The sequence below is a fragment of the Hyperoodon ampullatus genome (genome assembly GCF_949752795.1).
Source record: "Hyperoodon ampullatus genome assembly, chromosome: X".
Taxonomy (NCBI): Eukaryota; Metazoa; Chordata; class Mammalia; order Artiodactyla; family Ziphiidae; genus Hyperoodon; species Hyperoodon ampullatus.
This window is the reverse complement of record NC_136913.1, coordinates 105733705-105742279: the sequence shown is the minus strand read 5'-3', so window position 1 is coordinate 105742279 and position 8575 is coordinate 105733705. Positions and strand designations below refer to the sequence as shown.

General features: G+C 41.5%; 1 long non-coding RNA gene across 1 annotated transcript; it reads left to right on the top strand.

The window, feature by feature from the left end:
- The first annotated feature begins 6067 nt into the window (after positions 1-6067).
- Positions 6068-6569, top strand: LOC307069908. Its single transcript, XR_013811506.1, has 2 exons — positions 6068-6119; positions 6397-6569. It is a non-coding gene; the product is annotated as an uncharacterized lncRNA (long non-coding RNA).
- Positions 6570-8575: the final 2006 nt, after the last annotated feature.

Below are 8575 nucleotides of genomic sequence, written 5' to 3'. Positions count from 1 at the left end.
GAGGGTCTTGCCTTGATGTTGATGGCTGCTGACTGATCAGGGTGGTGGTATCTGAAGGTTGGGGTGTCTGTGGCAATTTCTTAAATAAAACAACAATGAAATTTGCCATATCAACTGATTCTTCCTTTCACGAACATTTCATCTGTAGCACATGGTGCTGTTTAATTGCATTTTACACATAGTAGAACTTCTTTTAAAATTAGAGTCAATCCTCTCAAATCTTGCTGCTGCTTTATCAACTAAGTTTATGTAATATTCTAAATCCTTTTTTGTCATTTCAACAATCTTCACTAGAAGTGGATTCCATCTCAAGAAACCACTTTCTTTGCTCATTCGTAAGAAGCAACTCCTCATCCATTCAAGTTTTATCATGAGATTGCAGCAATTCAGTTACATCTTTTTTTTTTTCTTTTTTTTTTTTTATTAGTTTCTGCTTTATAACAAAGTGAATCAGTCATACATATACATCTGTTCCCACATCCCCTCCCTCATGCATCTCCCTCCCTCCCACCCTCCCCATCCCACCCCTCCAGGCTGTCACAAAGCACCGAGCTGATCTCCCTGTGCTCTGCGGCTGCTTCCCACTATCTATCTACCTTACGTTTGGTAGTGTATATATGTCCATGCCTCTCTTTCCCTTTGTCACAGCTTACCCTTCCCCTTCCCCATATCCTCAAGTCCATTCTCAAGTAGGTCTGTGTCTTTATTCCCGTTTTACCCCTAGGTTCTTCATGACAATTTTTTTTTTTTAAATTCCATATATATGTGTTAGCATACGGTATTTGTCTTTCTCTTTCTGACTTACTTCACTCTGTATGACAGACTCTAGGTCTATCCACCTCATTACAAATAGCTCAGTTTCGTTCCTTTTTATGGCTGAGTAATATTCCATTGTATATATGTGCCACATCTTCTTTATCCATTCATCCGATGATGGACACTTAGGTTGTTTCCATCTCCGGGCTATTGTACATAGAGCTGCAATGAACATTTTGGTACATGTCTCTTTTTGAATTATGGTTTTCTCAGGGTATATGCCTAGTAGTGGGATTGCTGGGTCATATGGTAGTTCTATTTTTAGTTTTTTAAGGAACCTCCATACTGTTCTCCATAGTGGCTGTACCAATTCACATTCCCACCAGCAGTGCAAGAGTGTTCCCTTTTCTCCACACCCTCTCCAGCATTTATTGTTTCTAGATTTCTTGATGATGGCCATTCTGACTGGTGTGAGATGATATCTCATTGTAGTTTTGATTTGCATTTCTCTAATGATTAATGATGTTGAGCATTCTTTCATGTGTTTGTTGGCAGTCTGTATATCTTCTTTGGAGAAATGCCTATTTAAGTCTTCTGCCCATTTTTGGATTGGGTTGTTTGTTTTTTTGCTATTGAGCTGCATGAGCTGTTTATAAATTTTGCAGATTAATCCTTTGTCAGTTGCTTCATTTGCAAATACTTTCTCTCATTCTGAGGGTTGTCTTTTGGTCTTGTTTATGGTTTCCTTTGCTGTGCAAAAGCTTTGAAGTTTCATTAGGTCCCATTTGTTTATCTTTGTTTTTATTTCCATTTCTCTAGGAGGAGGGTCCAAAAGGATCTTGCTGTGATTTATGTCATAGAGTGTTTTACCTATGTTTTCCTCTAAGAGTTTGATAGTTTCTGGCCTTACATTTAGGTCTTTAATCCATTTTGAGCTTATTTTTGTGTATGGTGTTAGGGAATGATCTAATCTCATCCTTTTACATGTCCCTGTCCAGTTTTCCCAGCACCACTTATTGAAGAGGCTGTCCTTTCTCCACTGTACATTCCTACCTCCTTTATCAAAGATAAGTTGACCATATGTGCGTGGGTTTATCTCTGGGCTTTCTATCCTGATCCACTGATCTATCTTTCTGTTTTTATGCCAGTACCACACTGTCTTAATTACTGTAGCTTTGTAGTATAGTCTGAAGTCAGGCAGCCTGATTCCTCCAGCTCCGTTTTTCGTTCTCAAGATTGCTTTGGCTATTCGGGGTCTTTTGTTTTTCCAAACAAATTTTGAAATTTTTTGTTCTACTTCTGTGAAAAATGCCAGTGGTAGTTTGATAGGGATTGCATTGAATCTGTAGATTGCTTTGGGTAGTAGAGTCATTTTCACAATATTGATTCTTCCAATCCAGGAGCATGGTATATCTCTCCATCTATTTATATCATCTTTAATTTCTTTCATCAGTGTCTTATAATTTTCTGCATACAGGTCTTTTGTCTCCTTAGGTAGGTTTATTCCTAGATATTTTATTCTTTTTGTTGCAATGGTAAATGGGAGTGTTTTCTTGATTTCATTTTCAGATTTTTCATCATTAGTGTACAGGAATGCCAGAGATTTCTGTGCATTAATTTTGTATCCTGCTACTTTACCAAATTCATTGATTAGCTCTAGTAGTTTTTCGGTAGCATCTTTAGGATTCTCTATGTATAGTATCATGTCATCTGCAAACAGTGACAGCTTTACTTCTTCTTTTCCGATTTGGATTCCTTTTATTTCCTTTTCTTCTCTGATTGCTGTGGCTAAAACTTCCAAAACTAGGTTGAATAAGAGTGGTGAGAGTGGGCAGCCTTGTCTTGTTCCTGATCTTAGTGGAAATGGTTTCAGTTTTTCACCATTGAGGACAATGTTGGCTGTGGGTTTGTCATATATGGACTTTATTATGTTGAGGAAAGTTCCCTCTATGCCTACTTTCTGCAGGGTTTTTATCATAAATGGGTGTTGAATTTTGTCGAAAGCTTTCTCTGCATCTATTGAGATGATCATATGGTTTTTCTCCTTCAACTTGTTAATATGGTGTATCACATTGATTGATTTGCGTATATTGAAGAATCCTTGCATTCCTGGAATAAACCCCACTTGATCATGGTGTATGATCCTTTTAATGTGCTGTTGGATTCTGTTTGCTAGTATTTTGTTGAGGATTTTTGCATCTATGTTCATCAGTGATATTGGCCTGTAGTTTTCTTTCTTTGTGACATCCTTGCCTGGTTTTGGTATCAAGGTGATGGTGGCCTCGTAGAATGAGTTTGGGGGTGTTCCTTCCTCTGATATTGTTTGGAAGAGTTTGAGAAGGATGGGTGTTAGCTCTTCTCTAAATGTTTGATAGAATTCGCCTGTGAAGCCATCTGGTCCTGGGCTTTTGTTTGATGGAAGATTTTTCATCACAGTTTCAATTTCAGTGCTTGTGATTGGTCTATTCATATTTTCTATTTCTTCCTGAGTCAGTCTTGGTAGGTTGTGCATTTCTAAGAATTTGTCCATTTCTTCCAGGTTGTCCATTTTATTGGCATAGAGTTGCTTATAGTAATCTCTCATGATCTTTTGTATTTCTGCAGTGTCAGTTGTTACTTCTCCTTTTTCATTTCTAATTCTACTGATTTGAGTCTTCTCCCTTCTTTTCTTGATGAGTCTGGCTAATGGTTTGTCAATTTTGTTTATCTTCTCAAAGAACCAGCTTTTAGTTTGGTTGATCTTTGCTATCGTTTCCTTCATTTCTTTTTCATTTATTTCTGATCTGATCTTTATGATTTCTTTCCTTCTGCTAACTTTGGGGGTTTTTTGTTCTTCTTTCTCTAATTGCTTTAGGTGCAGGGTCAGGTTGTTTACTCGAAATGTTTCCTGTTTCTTAAGGTGGGATTGTATTGCTATAAACTTCCCCCTTAGAACTGCTTTTGCTGCGTCCCATAGGTTTTGGGTCGTCGTGTCTCCATTGTCATTTCTTTCTAAGTATTTCTTAATTTCCTCTTTGATTTCTTCAGTGATCACTTCATTATTGAGTAGTGTATTGTTTAGCCTCCATGTGTTTGTATTTTTTACAGATCTTTTCCTGTAATTGATGTCTAGTCTCATAGCATTGTGGTCGGAAAAGATACTTGATACAATTTCAATTTTCTTAAATTTACCAAGGCTTGATTTGTGACCCAAGATATGATCTATCCTGGAGAATGTTCCATGAGCACTTGAGAAAAATGTGTATTCTGTTGTTTTTGGGTGGAATGTCCTATAAATATCAATTAAGTCCATCTTGTTTAATGTATCATTTAAAGCTTGTGTTTCCTTATTTATTTTCATTTTGGATGATCTGTCCATTGGTGAAAGTGGGGTGTTAAAGTCCCCTACTATGATTGTGTTACTGTCGATTTCCCCTTTTATGGCTGTTAGTATTTGCCTTATGTATTGAGGTGCTCCTATGTTGGGTGCATAAATATTTACAATTGTTATATCTTCTTCTCGGATCGATCCCTTTATCGTTATGTAGTGTCCTTCTTTGTCTCTTCTAATAGTCTTTATTTTAAAGTCTATTTTGTCTGATATAAGAATTGCTACTCCAGCTTTCTTTTGATTTCCATTTGCATGGAATATCTTTTTCCATCCCCTTACTTTCAATCTGTATGTGTCTCTAGGTCTGAAGTGGGTCTCTTGTAGACAGCATATATATGGGTCTTGTTTTTGTATCCATTCAGCCACTCTGTGTCTTTTGGTGGGAGCATTTAGTCCATTTACATTTAAGGTAATTATTGATATGTATGTTCCTATTCCCATTTCCTTAATGGCTTTGGGTTCGTTATTGTAGGTATAGTCCTTCTGTTGTGTTTCTTGCCTAGAGAAGTTCCTTTAGCATTTGTTGTAAAGCTGGTTTGGTGGTGCTGAACTCTCTCAGCTTTTGCTTGTCTGTAAAGGTTTTAATTTCTCCATCAAATCTGAATGAGATCCTTGCTGGGTAGAGTAATCTTGGTTGCAGGTTTCTCTCCTTCATCACTTTAATTATGTCCTGCCACTCCCTTCTGGCTTGTAGAGTTTCTGCTGAGAGATCAGCTGTTAACCTGATGGGGATTCCCTTGTGTGTTATTTGTTGTTTTTCCCTTGCTGCTTTTAATATGATTTCTTTGTGTTTAATTTTTGACAGTTTGATTAATATGTGTCTTGGCGTATTTCTTCTTGGATTTATTCTGTATGGGACTCTCTGTGCCTCCTGGACTTGATTAACTATTTCCTTTCCCATATTAGGGAAGTTTTCAACTATAATCTCTTCAAATATTTTCTCAGTCCCTTTCTTTTTCTCTTCTTCTTCTGGAACCCCTATAATTCGAATGTTGGTGCGTTTAATGTTGTCCCAGAGGTCTCTGAGACTGTCCTCTGTTCTTTTCATTCTTTTTTCTTTATTTTTCTCTGCATCAGTTATTTCCACTATTTTATCTTCCACCTCACTTATCCGTTCTTCTGCCTCCGTTATTCTGCTATTGATCCCATCTAGAGTATTTTTCATTTCATTTATTGTGTTTTTAATCGATGCTTGATTCATCTTTAGTTCTTCTAGGTCCTTGTTAACTGTTTCTTGCATATTGTCTATTCTATTTCCAAGATATTGGATCTGGGAAATAGAATCTTGGATCAGCTTTACTATCATTATTCTGAATTCTTTTTCAGGTAGACTGCCTATTACCTCTTCATTTGTTAGGTCTGGTAGGTTTTTATCTTGCTCCTTCACCTGCTGTGTGTTTTTCTGCTTTCTCATTTTGCTTATGTTACTGTGTTTGGGGTCTCCTTTTTGCAGGCTGCAGATTCGTAGTTCCCGTTGTTTTTGGTGTCTGTCCCCCGTGGCTAAGGTTGTTTCAGTAGGTTGTGTAGGCTTCCTGGTGGGGGGGACTAATGCCTGTGTTCTGGTGGTTGAAGCTCGATCTTGTCTTTCTGGTGGACAGGTCCACGTCTGGTGGTGTGTTTTGGGGTGCCTGTGGCCTTATTATGTTTTTAGGTATCCTCTCTGCTAATGGGTGGGGTTGTGTTCCTGCCTTGCTAGTTGCTTGGCATAGGGTGACCAGCACTGTAGCTTGCTGGTCGTTGACTGAAGCTGGGTGCTGGTGTTGAGATGGAGATCCCTGGGAGATTTTCGCTGCTTGATATTATGTGGAGCTGGGAGGTCTCTTGTGGACCCGTGTCCTGAAGTTGGCTCTCCCACTTCAGAGGCACAGCACTGACTCCTGGCTGCAGCACCAAGAGCCTTTCATCCACCCGGCTCAGAATAACAGTGAGAAAAAGTAGAAAGAAATAATTAGTAGAAGAAAGAAAGAGAGATTGAAAGAAAGGAAGAAGGGAAGTAAGGAAGGAAGGAAGGAAGAAAGAAAGAAAGGAGGGAGGGAGGAAGGATGGAAAGAAAGGAAAGAAAGGAGGGAGGAATGAAAGCAAAAGGAAGAGTGAATGGAAGAAGAGAGGGAGGGAGGGAGGAAGGAAAGAAAGAAAGAAAGACAGGAGGGAGGGAGGGAGGGAGGAAGGAAAGAAAAAGAAAGTGGAAAGAAGAAGGGTGGGAGGGAGGGAGGGATGGAGGAAAGAAAAAGAAAGAAGGAAAGGAGGAGCGGAGGGAGGGAGGGAGGAAGGGAAGGGAGGAAAAAAAGAGCAGGTAAAGTAAAATAGAATAAAGTATGAAATATAGTAGCGTTATTAAAATTAAAAAGTAATTATTGAAAAAAAACACGGACCGAAAGAACCCTGGGACATATGGTGGAAGCAAAGCTATACAGAGAGAATCTTACACAGAAGATTACACATACACATTCACAAAAAGAGAGCAGGGGGAAAAATCAAAAATCTTGCTCTCCAAGTCCACCTCCTCGATTTGGGATAATTCGTTGTAAAAAGAGGAAAAGGGCGAAAAGTCTGAAATCTTGCTAAGTCCACCTCCTTAATTTGAGATAATTCGTTGTAAAAAGAGGAAAAAAAAAGGGGGGGAAAGTCTTAAATCTTGTCCTCAAGGTCCACTTCCTCAATTTGGGATGATTCGCTGTCCATTCATGCACTCCACAGACGCAGGGCACATCAAATGGACCGTGGAGCTTTAATCCGCTGCCTCGGAGGCTGCACAGAGAGATTTCCCTGTCTCTGCTCTCACAGCTCCCGGGTCTCAGCCTTGGACCTGGCCCCGCCTCTGCGCGTAGGTCGCCGGAGGGCGTCCGTTCTTCGCTCAGACAGGACGGGTTTAAAGGAGCCGCTGATTCGGGGGCTCTGGCTCACTCAGGCAGAGGGGAGGGAGGGGAATGCCCTCTCCTCGCGCACCAGGCAACAAAAGGGAAAAAAGTCTCTTGCCTCTCCGGTAGCTCCAGACCCTTTCCCCGGACTCCCTCCGGGCTAGCACTAACCCCTTCAGGGTCTCTTCCTGCCGCCAGCCCCAGACCTCTCCCTGCGCTCCGACTGAAAGCCGATACCCGAGCCTCAGCTCCCAGCCCCGCCCGCCCTGGCGGCCGAGCAGACAAGTCTCTCGGGCTGGTGTGTGCCTGAGGGTACCGATCCTCTGTGCCAAAATCTCTCTGCTTTGCCCTCCACACCCCTGTTGCTGTGCTCTCCTCCGCTACTCCGAAGCTTTCCCCCTCCGCCACCTGCAGTCTCCGCCCTCGAAGGGGCTTGTAGTGTGTAGAAACCTTCCCTCCTTCACGGCTCCCTCCCACTGGTGCAGGTCCCGTCCATATCCTATTGTCTCTGTTTATTCTTTTTTTCTTTTGACCTACCCAGGTATGTGGGGAGTTTCTTGCCTTTTGGGGGGTCTGAGGTCTTCTGTCAGCGTTCAGTAGGTGTCCTGTTGGAGTTGTTCCACGTGTAGATGAATTTCTGATGTATCTGGAGGGAGAACCGGGAGGTGGTGCCGGGCTCCGTCCCTACTGCTTCCGCGTGCGGACCGGTGCACACACGTCCTCTCGCTGCCTCTGCTCTTGGAGGGGCAGCCCCTTCGGGCACTGAGCCCCCGTCTCAGTGGAGCACCACCCTGGGGGGGGGGCCTTGCCCCGGGCGCAGTCTCAAGTTGCCGCTGCCAAGCGTTGCTGCCGCCGCTTCAGAAAGAAGAGGTGGAAAGACACTGGGGGCAGTACTCGGTCTAGAGCATCCCCACACTGCAGCTTCTCCAGGAATCCCAGTTACATCTTTAGGCTCTAGTTCTAGTTCTAGTTCTCTTGCTATTTTTACTACATCTGCAGTGAGTTCCTTCACTGAAGTCTTGAAGCCCTCAAACTCATCCATGAGAGTTGGAATCAACTTCTTCCAAACTCCTGTGAATGTTGATATTTTGAATTATTCCATGACTCATGAATGTTCTTAATGGCATCTAGAATGGTGAATCCCTTCCAGAAGGTATTCAATTTACTTTTCCCAGATCCATCAGAGGAATCACTATCTAAGGCAACTATAGCCTCACAAAATGTATTTCTTAAACAATAAGATTTGATGACTCCTTGATCCATGGGCTGCAGAATGGATGTTGTGTTAACAGGCATGAAGACAACACTAATCTTACTGTACATCTCCATCAGAGGTCTCAGATGACACGTGCACTGTCAATGAGCAGGGATATTCTGAAAGAAATCTTTGTTTCTGAGCAGCAAGTCTCAATGATGGGCTTAAAATATTCAGTAAACCGTGTTGTAAATAGATGTGTCATCATCAGGGCTTTGTTGTTCCTTTTATAGAGAACAGGCAGAGTCAACTTAGCATAATTAAGGGCCCTAGGATTTTCAGAATGCTAAATGAGCATTAGCTTCATCTTCAAACCACCAGCTGCATTAGCCCCTA